The sequence below is a fragment of the Pipistrellus kuhlii genome, unplaced genomic scaffold (genome assembly GCF_014108245.1).
Source record: "Pipistrellus kuhlii isolate mPipKuh1 unplaced genomic scaffold, mPipKuh1.p scaffold_m20_p_7, whole genome shotgun sequence".
Taxonomy (NCBI): Eukaryota; Metazoa; Chordata; class Mammalia; order Chiroptera; family Vespertilionidae; genus Pipistrellus; species Pipistrellus kuhlii.
Window position 1 is genome coordinate 72,495,580 of NW_023425573.1, and position 19,321 is coordinate 72,514,900.

Genomic DNA, 19,321 nt, shown 5'->3' on the forward strand with positions numbered 1-19,321 from the left:
GAAGTTGCCATGAGGAGTTCCCTTGGAGGAGGATCTCAGTGTCAAAGTGGCAGTCTAACTGGGAGAGAGTCCAGGAAACTCAGTCAATAGGAGAAGCAGAGTGGGAGAAGGCAGAAGGTCTTTAACAGGTCTAAGGAGGAAAACCACAGATAAAGAAAACAGGTGAACCCTAAATAGGTTCTTAGAAAGGCTGTGTTATGGTAGCCTTAGCAAATGAGTTCACCACTTAGGATGGCCACACAGGAACTAAAACCCCACTTTCTGTGATTTTAATTATTGTTGTGTACAGCACTTCCACAGAAGGTATTTCTGAACTTGTTTTAGGAAGCCACAAGAAGAATGCATGTTCTTCCAAGATTATGTCAGAGGCAAAGGAAGGATAGTCATGGAGACAACATATTCAGGAAATATAGCTCCAACGTGCATGACTCCATCTCAGTAACAAGTTCAATTGGTGGAATGCTGAGGGTAAGAAATAAGCATAGCCAGTGAGCACTAGTCTCTGGAGTCAGATTTCTTGGGTTTAATTCAGGTTCCCTTACTTACTATTTATATTATTTTGGGCAGTTTGTCCCTAAATTTTCTTATTTTCTAATCCTTAAATATAAAGTGCAATAAGACAGAATAATACCATGTATTAAGTAATACCATTTATAAAATAGTTCCAGTTCATGAGGTGGGTGTGAGATTTATCAACAAGTGCAATGTAATTAGAATAGTACCTGATTCGTTGTATGCACTCAGTAAGCATTAGCTGATATTGTTTATAAAGCAATAGCCTCACCCTTCAATAGAATCATGAACGGGGGTGCGGATTATTGTCTTGTTTTGTCTGCTTCTATTTGTTCGAGACCTATTAGGTCATGAAGAAATGGTTGTTGAACAGATCTTACCTAAATTTCATGAGATAACAATTGGAAATCACATTTTCAAAACAAGGTTTAAAAATTATAAGAGACTAAGGAAGAGAATTATTCAGCCCTAGCTTGTTTGGCTCAGCAAAGAGAGTCAGCCTGCAGACCAAAGGGTCCTGGGTTTGATTCCAGTCAAGCGCACATACCTTGGTTGCTGGCTCCTCCCGGCTCAGCCCTGGTTGGGGCATGTGCAGGAGGCAAATCAATTGATGTGAGAGGTGTTTCTTTCTCTCTTTCCCTCTCTCTCCCACTCTCCCTAAAAATCAATGTAAAATATCATCAGGTGAGGTAAGAAGAGAAGAGAAGAAAGAAGATTATTCAGTCCTTTCCCATATAATGTCACTACTGTATTTTCCCTCCCTCACTTTGTCCAAAATGTTACCTAAAACTACCAAATGGAGGAACAGTGCCTGTGGCTGGCTTGTCTGTGGGTCATAGGAGAGAGCTGTGTGCATGGAGGTATCGAAAATGTCCCTCATTGTGTCCCAAACAGCAAATCCTTCTCTTGTGACCTGCCTTTACAGGGACATGAAAAAGAAACAAAAAAGTGCAGTCATGCTACCATCTTCCCTGTATATTCAGTTCAGGCAAAGAGCACTATCAGCCTCTGCAAGTTCACAAAGCTCTCAGAGCACAGGCTGAGCACCCCTTGGGGGTGGATACAACTTAGGTGGTGGAACTACCTAAAGGAACACAAAAATAGCTTTCTTGAGACCAAAGGGACACCTGCTAATTGCTAAAACCCTGAGAGCAGGCATGTGGATGAACTGTTTGAGGTCTGACAAGTGTTTCATAAAGGTGAGCTGGCTCTGTGTCTAAAGAAGACATGATCACCTTGAGGACGTGTGGCTGCCAAAAACGTTCCTTTGCTCTGATGATTAACAGGGTTATTATTTATTCTTTCTGTGATTACCCTTGAATATGTGGCACAGATTCTTTGTCATCTAAAGGAACACTGTTTTTACATTCCAGGGAGAACACGAGAAGGGTTTAATTACTCTCCACGGCATCTGTTTATTTGAGTCTCCTTATGAATAATCATGTAGACCAACATATCCAGATGGCCAGGCTCTCTTGCTATTCCTGCCTTTTCTTCCTCTCTCATGATTAAAGACATTTTATTTTATATCCAGAAAAGTCACCTATTGAAAGACGCTTGAGGATGTGGCTCCAAATGCCTGAGAGAATATGGAAAAGTAAATCCAAATGCCAGGATTTATGCTATGCATGAAATTCGTGCAAAGGGCTCAGCCCCCACCTCCATGACTTAGTCAGGAAGATCATCCGGAAGGATGTCTGGTCTAATTAGCATATTATGATTTTGTTTATAATAAAATGGCTGATAGATGGCTGATTCATATTGGTACAGAAAACATATCTCAATCTGTTTTCTGAATAGCACCACAAGCCAAGGCACATTATTTGTCCTTTGTAAGGAAAATATAGGGCTTATTCATGATCAAACACATTCAGAAAATATGGTCTGTTGTGTATGTCTTAGAGATTCACCAAAAAGCCCAGTGATTTTATAGCAATTGGCTTAAATCTGTTCAATATAGATTCCTAAACTCTGACCTTAGAATAATTTTTTGTGGTTTTCACTTTTATAAAAGTCCTGTAAGACATCAGCTCTGTGGGTCTCATTTGGGAAAGACTGCCTGCCATACATCAGCTCTCTGCTGTAGAGCTTAAGACATATTTTATGATGGTGCATTTGAAGCGCCAATCATTTAGAACTGAACTTGCTCCTTTGGATGACCATTCTGCTTTCCGAACCAGTCATAGGGCGGAGGGCATCCAGCCAAGTGTATCCATCCAATGGTCTTAGAGAATTAGCCTCACTTCTATCTAGAGAGGTTATTTTATGGCTTCCAAAGTAATAGAGTGCCCTATTCTTAATGCAGCATCAATAACAGCAGCTGCTTCCTACATAGGCTAAAGATTAACAACAGGGCTTGGGCAGATTTATAGGGCAGGTTATTACACCCTGGAAATAAGAGGGTGTTACTAATTCTCTTCCCTTGCTTTAATAGACTGACAGCTTCCTGGGCACCTGGGAGTTTCATGACGCAAATAACTCCTCAAACAAACCCCCTGGGAGTAGGAAGCCCAGAGGTGACTCTGCTCTCTCTGTGGCCTACACTATTCACTGCTGCAGAGAGACAGCTGCGAAAACACCAGTTATCACATAGCACTCCTGAAAATGTGTGATAAACTGGTGCCAACCTCACAAGAACTGGTGCTTGGGTAGGCAAGTGCATACACCCCCCCACACACACTCATTACACTCCCCTGGTTCCATCACAATCTGTTTACATCCCATATCCAGTCCACCATGACCAAATTCACTTGGAGCTCTTCATCTCTTCCTTTTCACCCTAAGAGAGATGGAAGTTGATATTAATTCCCAGAGACACAAAAGATAATGCCGAACTCTCCAGGTGGAAGCAGAAGGCCCCCATTTCTCCTTCCACTGTATTAGTTCCTGGGGTACCGGTTTAGACTTTAGGGTCTGAAATTTCCACTTGTTCAGTGAGGAGTTCAAATCCAGGCCAAGAGACCCCACCTGTGCATAAATTTGGGCACTGAGCCTCTAGTCTAATAAGTATTTTCAACCTTTGTAACAGACTAGGATCTGGTCCTTGGAGTTTGAAGATCCAGCACATTATGTTGATCTATTGCAAGGTTCCAAGCATTCTGCGGGAAAACATATGTGCTGAAACAGACTTCTCCTCTGGAGACAGCTATCACATCCTCTTCATCCCATCCTGGGGTCAGGATCAGGCTGTGATGTGGACATCAGGGTATGTCATTGGACCAAGTGTATTAATAATAGTGGTTAGAAGGAGGGATGTGGGCAAACTGCCTACATTTAATTCTAGCTCTGCCACTAACAAGAATTAGCATCAACTCCTCTGAGTCTCAGCTTGCTTACCTGTTAAATGTTTTAAAATACTAAAAATTGTTGTTAACAACTATTCTATTCCATATGTTTGGTCAGAAGATTAATAAGTTAATAAATGTAAAGATCTTCAACAGGGTCTGGAATAAATCAATCTGTCAATAAATGTTAATTTCTTGGCATTTACCCCTAATTTAATTTTTGAAAAGCCCTATTGAAGGAGGCATCATCATACCCAATTTGTAAAGATAGAAATTCAGGCAAGCTGTCATTTTCCCAGAGTCACATAGTCAAATAATAGACCTAAGATTCTGATCCATTTTCTCTATCACTATTCTATGACACTTAGTGGCTGAAATACTTCCTATTTCTACTTCAGTGGCATTAACAACTCCATAAATTAATATGTGGGTTACACATAGTTCAGAAACCACATGTAGTGAGGTACTGTATCATCAATTAAAAGAGTTACTTAAGAGCTGAGGAGTTTGATTATGTTCAGTTGACCCTTGAACAACATGGGTTTGAACTACATAGGTATAAGTTTGAACTACTTATACTCAGATATTTTTTCAATAAATACAGTATGCAAATGTATTTTCTTTTTCTAAAAAAAATGTCTTAACATTGTATTTTCTGTAACTTTTTTATTGTAATACTTCAGTATATAATATACATAGCATACAAAATGTGCATTAATGTACTGTATGATTGGTAAGTCTTCCAATCAACAGTAGGCTATTAGTATAATAAGGCTTCTGCATCCTTGGTTTCCCAACCATAGAATAAAAATGCTGCTTTCCATATGCAGTTGGCTGAATTGCAAATAAAAAATCCAAACGTGCAAAAAACTGACTACTGTTGATTTTGGGGAATTCAAAACTTATATGAGAATTTTAAAAAGTATATTTTGTTATTTATTTCAGAGAGGAAGGGAAAAGGAAAGAGAGATAGAGACAGTAATGATGAAAGAGAATCATTGATTGGCTGACTCCTGCACACCCCTACTGGGGATCAAGCCCACAAATAAGGTTTGTGCCCTTGACTGGAATTGAACCTGGGACCCATCAGTCCACAGGCGAACTCTCTATTCACTAAGCCAAACCAGCTAGGGCTTATAAGAGGATTTTTGACTGTATGAAGGGGTCAGAATCCCTAACCTTCACATTGTTCAAGGGTCAACTGTATATCAAAATGATTTAGTCATAACTGCACACCTATTGTTTCTTTCTCACCTACCTGGGCCACATGAGAATTTTGCCTTTATCAGATTCTCTATTGCAGGCAACCAGCTTCTGTGCTTTAAAATACTTCCATGTACCCAGGTTAGTGTGGCCCAGTTGGTTGAGTATCATCTCATGCACCTAGGGTTGCCAGTTGGATTCCTAATTAGGGCACGTGTCCAGGTTGCTGGCTGGATCCCCAATAGGGAGTGTGCAGGAGGCAGCTAATCCGTGGTTCTCCTTCTCTCTTCATCTCTGTCTCTAAACTCAATAAAAATTTATTTCAACATTATAATTAAAATCAATAAAACATATTTTAAAATAATAATTAAAAATTGATCACTGCATTTGCACTAGGACTGTTCTTCCCATGGTTCCTGAGAGATACTTGATTCCTTTGATGGTGGCTTGGGCTCAAGAATATTTCCGTTTCCTTGCCTAACTTTCACTAGAACTGCACATTGGTCTAAGTTACTTATGCTTAGCTTTCTTTCCTTCCACTCAGCCTATTTTCTCTTTTCTTCCTTTCTTGTCTCTCCTTCAATAAGGGTCAGACTTGCATCACGATTCACCAGTTCTCTCAGGCTCTCTCAGTATCACATCCATTTTATTTCAAAAGCATTTTCCCTAATTCATTTCTTACCTATTTTATTCCAACTTGGCATCTGCTTTTCAGAGGAGTTGGATAAACTTCATAAGTTGCAGGACAGTTATTTGCTGTCTCAATTCTCACTTTCTCTCCTTAACATCTATTAGTGTTTATAAAAAAAGGTTACATATGTCCAAAAGGGCAATTGTCACATTGTGTATACATTTTCAATGCCAAGGGTATAACTTACAGTTAAAGTGACTTCTCTTAAAGGAAGAAGTAAGGAAGGAAGAAAAAAAGAAGAAAAAAAGATATTTATTGAGTGTCTGCTATGCTATAGGCATACTGTTCTGATGGGCAATTTTCTTTCAATTCCAAAGGAATCTTATAATTCAGATTTGCAAATGAGATTGAAAAAGTATAGGTATAATATAAGCAACCCATATTATAACCCAAATTTTGGAAGAGCTCAAAATTTTTAACTCTTTTTTTTTTAATTTTGTGCTCATTTTTGTATATTATAAAGAAACTAAAACACAGTATTTTCTACTGCATTTTAGATATACTTTTTAGGCAGGCATAAATGAATATAATTATGTGAACACACACAAATGTATACACCCACAAAGAGTGAGATATCCATATATATGTATATGTACACACACAAATATATAGCTGAGGGTAATGTGATTACAAACATATACATATATGTATATAAATATATGAGTAGATATAGACATGAATATATAAGCTCAGACACAGATTCTGCACACAGAGGTTTTTTTTGTGTATTATACAGGTTTGAGTTATCCAAATCCATGGCCCATATTACCATTAGGATCCTTTGTTACAATGAAGTAGTCTGTTCTTACTAAATTAGGATTTAACATGTAGAAGCCTGAAGATGTCAATGAAGACAAAGTATCAATAATGGCTGGTGGGTTCTGATCTATATGTGAATTCCATTCAGTTCTGCAAATGCCATTAGATGTGTGAGGTAGGAGTGTACCAGGTCCCATGAGGAAACCGATAGCTCAGCCTAGGGAAATGGCATCCTGCTACTGGGTCCTGCTGAAATCTATGCTGGCCTCTGCCAATGCAACCAGACTAATTAGTAGCAAGTAAATTATATCATCCAAAAATTCTAGAAAAAGACACATATCTGCTTTCATAAATGCCTCAACTTATGAACTCCTCTATGGACCATAGTAAAGTAGGAGAATTGGTCTGAATAACAAATTCCCATGTACTAAAAGCCCACTATATATTTGAAATAGTACTAAAAGCTTTTAATGCATTAAGTTTCATTTCATTGCATGTTCAAATTACATCCTATATAATAAAAGATAGGACAAATAGACCAAAAGATAGGACAACCAGAACAACTAAACAACTTAACAACTGGTTGCTATGACATGTGCTGACCATCAGGGGGCGTGTGGAGAACATGGCAGGAATTGGCTGTGGTGGGATGGTGAAGCAGGTGAGCAGGTGCACCAGTCCAAGGGGGCACCAGTCATTGTCATTGGTTACTGAAAATTCTTTGCTCCCTCATGCACCATAGTCCCACCCAGCACTTACACCCATGGTTGGCATTGGAGCCACCACTCACACTGACTGCTGGTGCGCAGCACTAATCAAAATCACTTGGTGCCATCAGCGGGTACAAGTGGTTACTGCCAGCCCTGGTCACCCCTAAGTGCTTCACCACCTCCCCCTGCTCCTGAGGGGCAATTGGGGCAACAGCTATGGCTCAAACCTGCTGACAGTGTCAGCCCCACTTGCACCCCCTTGCACTGGCCTCAATAACTCTGCACCATCAGTAGGTGTGAGCAGGGCCAGTGCCATAAGCACCTGGAAACAGCAGCAGCGGAAGCGAGCAGAGACCATGGGCCGTGGCAGGGGGGATGGGCTAAGACCCGCTCATGTACCCACTGTTGCCTTGTGGCCCACAGTTCCTTTCAAGGTGCACAAATCTGTTCACAACTAGGCCCCTAGTTGTTAATAAGTAGCTGTTCCTGGAGCTGTCCTTCTCCAATACATAGGCCACAGACACCTGCCGTTGAAGTACAACACCCATCACTGATCTCTCTCTTTTGACAACTTACTTTGATCCCATCTCCATTCTCAATTATCACCAGTGACTCACCCCTTACCCCACAAACATACACATTCAGTCCCATCTTATATAATTTGCATATAATATGCAAATTAAACCTCACACCCTCATAAGATGGCTGTCTATGACCAGGCCAGCAGGAGGGTTATTGAGGGAATACCAAATGACTGAACAAGCAGACTGTGTGGGGTGACCAGGCCAGCAGGGGGATTTAGTGCGGAATGGCCAACAACTAAATAAGCAGGCTGCATGGGGCAACCAGGGTGGTGGGGGGTTGTGAGGAGCAACCAGGCAAGCAGGGAGCCAGTTGGGGGCAACCATGTTGGCAGGGGTGGGCAGCTAGGTATGACTAGGCCAGTGTTAGGGGCATAGTTAGGAATGACCAGGCTGGTAGGGAGGGGGCAATTGGGGGCAACCTGGCCAGCAGTGGGGGGCAGTAAGGGCAACCATGCTGGTAGGGGGGACAGTTAGGGGTGACCAGACAGGCAGGCAGGTGAACAATTAGAAGCCAGCAGTCCAAGATTGTGAGAGGGATGTCCGACTGCAAGTCAGACATCCTCTGAGTGGTCCTGAATTAGAGATCGTGCAATCTGGACTGAGGGGATCTTTCCTCCATGCACAAATTTTGTACACTGGGCCTCTAGTTATTTTTATATTATTCTCAGCATGTATAAATGTCCTGGACCCCTAATGGAATCATCCAACTTCACCTCTGAATGAAGAACCAGACTCATTGCATCTTATGTGCTCTACAAGGCAATGCCCATCACAGCAGTGATGGCAAGAGGTTCATGCTGGCTCCCAGGAAAGTAACTGGCAGACTCTGTCTGAGCCCCCTGTGGCTGCCTGAGCTCTCCTTCATCAGCCTGCATGGAAATATAATAGTCATGCTTCCATCCTTTGATCAGGGATCACTGTGTGTAAATGTGACCAAGCTGTTGGGACTTAGATTAAAACAATAGTTGCATCCAGGCAAGTAATGTTGAATGACACTGATGCCAAACTTTTTCCTAATCAATCACGAAAATGAATAATGTGTGGTAGGCTCAAGTTTGGGTTGACAAGTGGGTAACTAAAGAGGGTGACTTCCATGTACAACAGAGAAGAAAAGCATGAGGTATGACTTATATTCTGTATATGGAGCAGCAGGTACAGATGCAAGACCTTTGTAAAAAGAGAATTTGAGATAGAAAAGAAACTATTGAGTGCTGCTACTTAGCTAGGCATTGCATGCATAATTTACTCAATCTTTATCAAAAGTCATTGAGTCATTCACCAACTCTCTTCTTGATTCTGTAACATACACAGTTCTAAGTACTGGAGACTTAACCGAGAAAGAAACAGAAAAGGTTTCAGTATTATGGAGCTTATAGGTGGGAGTTAGGAGGAAGGAAATAAATACCTAAATAAATAAGATGATTTCAAAGGGCAATAAATGCTACAAAACAGTAACATAGAGAACTGTGCTACAATGGGGTTATGAGCAGAGTCACATTTTATAGAATGGTTAGGGCAGGCAATTCTGAAGAGAGGACATGTTAACATACACTCGAGTGATGGGCAGATACCAAGCCCTGTGTGAAGGTCCGGAGGGAGAATGTTCCCAGCAGAAAAATTAGCAGGAGCACAGGTGCTGGCTTTGGAATGATGAAAGATGACTGAGGTAAGAGTCCTGGGATGAAAGGCAAGCTTTACTGGCTCAGTTTGTGCATTTATTGTCAAGGTCAAATATTTGTATTCAAATCTTCATGTGCTAAAAATCCATTGGGGGATTTCAAAAATAGGGAGTGGCAGTGACATGATTCATAGGACATTATGGGGTAATGAATTGTGGAAGACTAGCCCATTCACACATAATGAAACAGTGCAGATTGAAGCCAGGGGCATTTCAAAAATTACACAAATATTTAAAAGCAGAGCTGGGATTTAAACCAAGGGAAGCCTTGGCTCAACCAGTAAAGGAGATATTATTGCCTTTGAGGCTTTTTCTAGGACACCAAGTGAACACAACCTTGAACTATCAACTAATGTAATGCTAGACATTGGTCAAAATTTATAAAAGTATTTTTTCCTTTTTATTTTTTTATACACAGCACAGAGTATTTTGAAACTCCTGTCAACACCTTTACCTTACTACAAAAAAAGTTATTTCTATTACTGTTTAATTTCTAGTGCCTTTTAGATTTCATTGTCCTCTGATTTTGCACACAAATAATCCCACTTTGTTGTGTTTTGTAAGTTTACCATTGAAGTATTACAGATGTGGCCCTTTTTCCCCCATTGGCCTCCCAGCCCACCACGCCCCCTAACCAGGCCTTCCTCACACTATTGTTTGTCCATGGGCTACGCATATATGCATATGAAGTCTTTGTTTAATCTTACTGCCTTTATTGTTTGGTTGAGAATTGGAGTGAAATTGAGAATGGAGCTCTGGCCATGTGCATGGTTTGAAAAAAAAGGATTTTTATGAGTTGGCTCTAGGGGAAGAATTTTCAATTTTTTGAACAGGTTGTATTAATGAAATATAAATGTATAAATAAGTAGCTTACTCATGCTTCTTGCTATTATAGATTAACTTGTAGTGCACAAATCTTTTACAAAAAAAAAAAAAATGCTGACTAACAGACAAAGCACATCTGCTTGAAGACATCATGGAGCTATGAAGATAGCCCAAACTTAGACCCACATTCCAGAAGAAAGGATGGAAATGCCATCCCAATAGTCAGAGTCAGTCTTTCTCTTGAGAAGAATAACACCAATCTTAAACTCACTTCTTTAGAGAAGAAATGAAAAGACTTTTAGTTCATTTTGCAAGCCAAAAATATTAATATGAAAATGTCATGAAGTTATAACAAAGGAAAAAATTCAAATCAATCTCTCATGAATGCAGATAGAAACACACTAAACAAAATATTAGAAAATCATACCCAATAATAAAAACTCCAATGCATACATCTATAATAAAAAAGCATAATATGCTAATTAGACTGGGCATCCTTCTGGACAACCTTCCAGATGAAACCAGGGATGAGAGGGAAGCCCGGGTCCTGGGTGCCAGAGGGCAGCTGGGGGAAGGAAGGCCTACTCTTGTACAAATTTTGTGCATTGAGCATCTAGTATAACAACAAAACATTAAAACTTAGGTACAGTAATCCCCCTTACTTGCAGTATCATTTTCCACAGTTTCAGTTAAAAGATGTATCCCGCATGGATAAGTGGTGACTACTGTAACTAAAATGTATATCAATAATGCAACACAGATTTAAATTTCAAAGTTATCAAATTCTCTAATTTATCCTAAATAAAGCATAAAACCATGTGATTATCTCAATAAAGGAGGAAATCATACCACATGCCATATACAGAATCCATTTTTAGAAAAAGTAAAGATCTAAATATGAATGACAAAACAATAAAGGTTCTAGAAGATGGAACATGATCATCTTTTCATGACCATGGGTAGGTTCAAAATAAGCAATAACCATGAAAAAAAATGGTGATGGACTAAACTGCTTAAAACTAAGAACTTTTGTTTATTGAAAATGATGTCTAGAGAGTGGAAAGGCAAGGCAAGCCACAGAGTAGAGGAATATATAAGCAATACATACCTTTCACAATGCCCTTAACTCCCTAATATATAATGCCTTTAGATCAATAAGAAAAGGCATTAAGGAAAATTCAAATAAAATACAAACATAAGATTTGAACAGACATGTCAGAAAAGGTCATACACAGTCATTAAACATATTAAAATGTGAGCAACCTTCTTATTCATCAGGGCACATAAATAAAATTCATAATAAAATATTACCACACAATCATCCAAATGGTAAAGGGACAAAAGACAGGTAAGTATTGGCAAGAATATGAAGCAGTAGCACCTCTTATACTTTGCTGGCTGAAGTAACACGAATATAATTACCTTGGAAAGCTGTTGCTTTGAAGTGGAACATAAGGAAGTACCCAGTAGAAAGGTGTACCTACATATATCAAAGCATGTATACAAGTATGTTTACAGTAATCCTGTTTTTGATAGATTAGCCTCACATTGCTAACAGCTTCGTTATTCCACAAAATTAGATGGGCTAAAAACAGCTACACTCATGCACTGGAATATTGTACAGCAAAGGAAATGAACAACTACTGCTACTCACAAAAACATGGGTAAATATCAAAAATACAATACTGAACAAAGCAAGTCAGACCTAAAAGAATACATACTCTAAAAATGTATCTGTGGAAATAGAAGTCAGAAAAATATGTATCTTTGGAGAGAAGTCTTGGCTGGAAAGAAGGAGGAGTTGGGCTTTAGGGATGTTGGTAATAGCCTCTTTGTAGGCTTTGTGTACGTGTATTCCCTTTGTAAAAACCCATCAAGCTGTTCACCAATGATCAGTGCTCATGTTGCAGGTCTGCTGGGAATGGTTGTCACGGTTGGCTATCATGGTTGGCTGTCACTGCCTTCTCTGTCCTCTTCATTCCAGGACCAAGGCAGAAAGGTATGCAGTTCTTTTAGTGGAAGGAAAAGAGAGCAAGACACAATCACAGGACGCATCCTGACCCTGCTGCTCAGGGGATGATGGGCCACTTCACTTACATCAATACCAGCTCAAGTCACAGGACACCTTGATGCCCACGGGGCAGCAACAGCAGTTGTGCCACTGGGCTGGGGAGGAAATGTTTTGATAGATACTGCCATTTTCCCCCAGTGATTTTCTTTTGGGCAGAGTGATTTCACACACTTAAATAGCAAACTGTTTCTTTCTTGATAAATTTAAAGCATTCAATTGAAACAAGAAAAATAAATGGTGTTTTTAAGAATTCCCTCAAATCCTCAAAGAAATTATAGGAAATTGATTGCAAATAAAACTGCTCGTAAATCTGTTGGGTGAGATTTCTCTGGTAGCAAGGTTTACAAATGCCCGGACAATTCATCCATCTCACCCATCTGCCAAAGCTGAGTTACTAATCACACCGAATTGCAACTTCAGAGCTGTTTCGGAATGTACTTTTATTCTGACCCCAGAGGTGTTATTTATAAAACCAGTGTAGAAATTTTTAATTAGGTAAATAGAACATTCCCCCACTCCCACCCCGGAAATGATCAGAGTATATATGCAGGTATGTAACCAATTTAAATGCAAATGATTCAGATTAGATTAGTTATCACTGAGCTCCTTTAAATCATGTATAGTCTTTAAAAACATTTCATATTTCTCATAAATGAATAAGATTAACCTTTCTATCCCCTCAGTATAACTAGGATGTCTTTGCACTGTCACTATGAGAAAGACAAATTGTCGGTGTGTGAGGAGTTTTGTGGGACTGGGAGGTGCTAATGTGAGGACCTACTGTGTATCAGGAAGCCTTTTAGGCTATTTTTACACACTACCTCATGTTTTTCACAATTAGTGGTGCTACCGCTTCCTTTTACAGAGAAAACTCTTTTGGTGTATCACCTATAATGTCCCCAAAAGTCCTGCAAAGTATTGACCACCAATTATCTGTGCAGTATAATATGTTCCAAGACCCCCAGTGGTTGTCTGTATCTGTGAATACTACCCACTCTCTATATACTATATTTTGTGTGTGTTTTTTCCCTATACTTACATACCTATGAGAAAGTTTAGTTTGTAAATTAAGTGCAGTAAGAAATGAACAGCATTAAGAATTAATAAAATAGAACAAGTATGACAATATACTGTAATAAGTTATGTGCATACGGTCTCTTCTCTCTCAAAAATACCTAACTGTACTCTGCTCACTATTTTTGTGATGATGTGAGATGGTTCAATGCCTATGTGATGAGATGAAGTGAAGTGAATGATGTGATGAGATGAAGTGAATGTGATGTAGCATTAAGCTACTATTTGAACTGATGATATGTCAGAAGGAGAGTCAAATCTAACACACATTTCTTTTTCCTTCTTTATAATTTCATGGACAGAAGATTCATTCTTACCATGATCTTAGCAAACTCAGCATACCGTTTTTTTTCCTTAGTAAGTTAAGAACTTGCACCTTTTTACTTAAAGGAAGTACTTTACAGCGTCTCTTCAGCATATCTGAATTGCCAGCATCACTACTCTTGCACTTTGGGGCCATTATTAAGTGACATAAGGATGATTTGAATACCAGCACTCTGGAAATACTCATGTCCACTGATAGTCAAGTTAGCGAGCCAGTAACTAATGGTTGGGATGCACGTACATTGAGGGGAAATGTACAGTGAGGGGATGTGCTAGGGTTGGGGGAATTCGTGTCCTGGGCAGAACGGAGTGGAACTGTATGAGATTATATCATGCTACTCAGAACAGAAAGCAATTTAAACTTATAGGTAGTTTATTTCTGGAATAGTTCATTTAATATTTTCAGACCACCATTTAGTGGTTTCTGACCCAGTAACTGAAACTACACAAAGCAAAATCATGAATAAGGGGGTGCTATTATATTTACCTAAATAACTTACTCAAATTCATATAACTATTAACCCAAAGTTAATGGTTCTCTGACAAATCACCCTCACCATTCTTTTCTTCCACTGTAGTAATAGTTGGAAACTCTATAGTCTCATAGAAGTGCTAACAAAAAATCCTCAGATTGCAATACTCCATGTATATTAATTACCATTTCAGTTTTAATTTGATCATAACTTATTTTTTATCCATTTCCTTCTGAACAGTGAAAGGAAACTTGTAAATAAACTGTGATAGACATGGTTCATCACCTGGTACATTGTAAGTTATAATGGTTTGTAGTATCATTGATTTACCAGGCCTCCTCATCAACCATATCAAAGATTACAAAATGAAGGTGATAATAACCACAACAGGTGTTTGTAACTGTGTGTGTGTATGTGTGTGTGTGTGTGTGTGTGTGTGTAAGAGAGAGAGAGAGAGAGAGAGAGAGAGAGAGAGAGAGAGAGAGAGAGAGAGAGAGAGAGAGAGAGAGAGAGAGAGATGTAGGCACAAACTCACAAATGGATTGGGGATAAAGATCTCTGATTGGACAGATGGAAGGATGAATTGATAATCTAACTAGTTAGTGTAGTAATATGTGCCATCAAATGCATAACTGTTGGGCTTTCCTCACTCTAATTTACAGCAGAGATGGAATGGAAGGGCTGATGATGGAATTTAGAACAGCCCAGACATCCCTTTAACCACACCTAAACTTGCAGAGTTTAAACTAGAAAAGAGATACCTCATGGACACTTGCTTCTGACTTTATGTCTTGGATTGCATTCCTTAATGAATAATTATTAAAACATCAGTTTTTTTATTTTTGTTTTTGTTTTTAATCAGAACAAGGGTAAATATTAAAAGCCAAAACCAGTTTGGCTCAGTGGATAGAGCATCAGCTTGCAGAATGAAAGGTCCCAGGTTCAATTCCAGTCAAGGGCATGTACCTTGGTTGTGGGCACATCCCCAGTAGGGGGTGTGCAAGAGGCAGCTGATCAATGATTCTCTCTATAGATGTTTCTAACTTTCTATCCTTCTCTCTTCCTCTCTGTAAAAAATCAATAAAATATATTTTCAAAAAGAGCAATTTTAAATTACTTATGTCTTATATTGCAATATTTATTTTTATATATTAGAAAGATCCTTTGTAAAGAAGAAAAATGTATTTTTTTTTGTGGGGGGGAGGGTGCAGAGGACCTAAATAGACTTTTCCAAAGAGAACATGCAAATGGCCAAGAGACATGAAAAAATGCTCAATGTCACTGATCATCAGAGAAATGGAAATTAAAATGACAATGAGAAATTACCTCACACCTACAGAATAGCTACCATCAATTAAACACACACACACACACACACACACACACAAAACAAACAAACAAACAAACAAACAAACAAAAAAAAAAAAACACATACTGGTAAGTATGTGGAGAAAAGGAGAAAAGGGAACCCTTGTGCACTGTGGTGGGAATACAGTCTGGTACAACCACAATGGAAAACAGTGTGGAGTTTCCTCAGAAATTTATAAATGGAACTGACATTTGACCCAGTGATCCCATTTCTGGGACTATATCCTAAGAAGCCTGAAAAACCAACTAGAAAGAATATATGCACCCCTGTGTTTATAGTAGCATTATGTGCAATAGCTAAGATCTGGAAACAGCCCAAGTGCCCATCAATAGAAGAGTGGATAAAAAAGGAATAGTACCTTTATACCATGGAATACTATGCAGCAATAAAAAGAAAGATCTCTTACCCTTTGAGACAGCATAGAGGGACTTGAAGAGTACTATGGTAAGTGCAATAAATCAGTAAGAGAAAGAAAATAATCACATAATCTCACTTACATGTGAGCTCTATGAGCAAAATAAACTGGCCAAAAAAATAGATACAGAAACACTGAAACATGCAACAGACTGACATATTAGAGGGAAGCAGGATAGAGGTTGGGGGAAGAAGATCAGGGAGAGATCAACCACAGAACGTATATGCATATATGCATAGCCCATGGTCAAATAATAGTGCAGGAATGCCTGGGGAGAGTATGGAAGAGAGGTGGAAAAAGGTCAACTAGGGAAAAAGGGGGCATCTGTATACTTTCAACAATAAGTATTTTTAAAGTCCATTTTTATTAATGCACAGACCCATTTCTCCTTCTTATGCATTGTTCATGTTCACTACTCTCAATGAGAATAGGTCGTATGGCCACCTTGGTATGGTCAGAGCACATGCTGCCCTGCATGGGTATTGCCTCTACTGCACAGCTCCCTGCCCCATCCTGTCCTGCTCACTCATGGGGGTTCCCTGACCCCAACCCCACCAGAACCTGTGTCTCAATGAGCCCTTTGCAATCCTCACGTATTGGCAAATGCAATAAATAAAATAACAAATTCCATTTTAACATATCTTCCATTGATTTTCAGGGGACTTGTCAGGAAGGAGGAGAAAAAGGACAAGGAAGAGGAGAAGGAAAGAGAACTGATTAATAATTATCATTGGCAGGAAAAATTCCAAGCTGTAGTTCTTTCATTTTGATCTTTCCCAAAGATAGTGGCCTGGGCCACTGTCTCTACACAGTCCCATCCTACATATTGATGTGCTTTCATTATTACTTTAATGAATGACACAGCATCTATGTTTATGACATCAGTCTTCCCATTCAATCTCTGAACAATATAAAAGTTCAGAGACAAGAGCTCCAAACAGGCCTTTTATTTATTTTCCCAATGTCTGGTCGGATGGCACTTAAAAACATTCTGGTGTTATACAGAAGAGTCAACCTTCACTTATATATAATAATCACTCAACTAGGACCACACAGTTGTTTCATCGGAAGAGGCCTATTTTTTCAAAAAGTATTCTAACTTTAATTCATGCAAAGATTGTTGCCACTGTGGAGCACTCCTACAACCTCACAGCTACATTTAGTGCTTCTGGAATGTTTGCCCCCCGAAGGTGCAGATGATTCCATTGCTCTAAATCAGTGGTTCTCAACCTTCCTAATGCTGCAACCCTTCATGTTGTGGTGACCTCCAACGATAAAATTATTTTCATTGCTGCTTCATAACTGTAATTTTGCTACTATTATGAATCCTAATGTAAATATCTGTGTTTTCTGATAATCTTAGGCTCTACAGCAGCAGTTCTCAACCTGTGGGTCACCTAAGACCATAGGAAAGTACAGGGTTCATTAACAGTAGCAAAATTACAGTTATGAAGTAGCAAAGAAAATAATTTTATGGTTGGTGGTCACCACAACATGAAACTGTATTAAAGGGTCATGGCATTAGAAAGGTTGAGAACTGCTGCTCTAAATGGTACCACTTCCTGGGAGTCCTATATATAGTTTTTATGTAAGATTCTTTTATTTTAATGTATTGGCATGAAAAGTATTATATTGTTTTATTTTTTGTCTGTATTTCAGTTAATAATAACTAGTTACCAGTTAACTATATTTTCATCTGCTGAGTACCAGTCACAGAGGCAAGTGCTTTTTAAGGATTATCTGATTTAAGCCTGACAGCACCCCTAGAGGTTAGTGCCAGTATATTAAAGCAAGAACGATTATATTGTAGTAAGTGGATTTAAAAATAAAATTACATGAAATGTGGTGCCATGTTATTAACAAGGTAATGGAGTGAGCAGTGTGAGTCTGTGTGGTGAACCCAGTGACAGTCTGGGGTCTTGGGGGCAGTGAGGAAGGTCAACACAACTATGCAATCCCAATCTCTACCAGTTTGGCCTGGAGTTTGGCGCCATCTGTGGATGGTTTTTAGTTCCAGCTGTTGAAAATTCTGGACAGTGGCCAATATATTGATAGCAACCTCAGTGAGTTGGTGTCCATTTCTTTTAGCTCTGTTCAGAGAGACAAGGACTCCCATCTCAGATAGTAAGAAGTTTAGCCCATCCTTATTAGAGAAGGTAATTGAAAGAGAAGTTGATCCAATTTCTAACATGTAATAGGCAGCAGTTTGGGACATGGTATCACAAAGTTTTAACTTATTTGCAATTTGAAGAGCAACTTTCCTATGTTAATGCAGCTATAAGAGGTGGTGACTCATGGGCCCAGGCTGCAGTGTGGTGACTGCCATAGGGCAGGGGGGGAGGAGAGGAAGAGAAGTTATAGGGGGATAAAATGGTGATGAAAGGAGACTTGACTTAGGGTATGAACACACAATGCAACATACAGATGATGTGCTGTAGAATTGTACCCCTGAAACCTATATAATTTTTAAAACCAATGTCACCCACATTAATTCAATTAAACACACACACACACAAAACAAACAAACAAACAAAAACAAACAAACAAACAAAAAACACAGGTGGAGATGCATGGGAACCCAAGCTGATCTTGTTGATAAAATAGGAAAATAGGAAATTGTCCCAGGACACATGGAACCAAATGCCAGAGCCTAAATGGAACCAAATTTGGTTTACCTTCCAAGCAACATTAACTACCCAGGAGGTGAGATGAGGAAGAAATAAAAATATATAACAGATATTAAAAAGTTAATAATTTATGTGTCATATTTCATTTGGGAAAATCTTGGTGGAAAACATGACTAGAGATAGAACATGAGAGTCTCTCATCTAGTGTAAATTCTTCACTTAAAAAAAAAAAGCAAACTCCAAGAAAATGGACCTTTCTTTCCTCCCCTTCATCATCTCCGAATTTTTATATTAATTGATTTGAGCGGTAATTTTCATGAACTGCACTTCGGTATCCCTCCCCCTACAGATGCACACTCTGGTCCTGGGCCATTACCAGAGCTGCGGATCCCAGCCAGTGAGCTCCAGGGCCAGGGCTTGGCTGCAAGCCTGTCTGCTTTAAATGGCCACCATAGCAAATAGCACAGCTTCCCCACACAGTCTGTGTCCTCTCCTCAGCCCCCTCTTCTGCTAATTCAGGAACTCACTCTGAGACACTGAAATATCTGTCTTCAACATCCCCTTTCAAAAGGCAGACCAGAGCATGGGTAAGCTAGCAATTGTTATTCAGCGAGGCACAAGGAGGAGCAACCTTGTGAATCAATCACTCACGTAAGACCAGGCCACCATCCATTCTGCCTCACAGGAAGCATGAAGCCTGCGAGGAGCCTCGTTTCTTTTC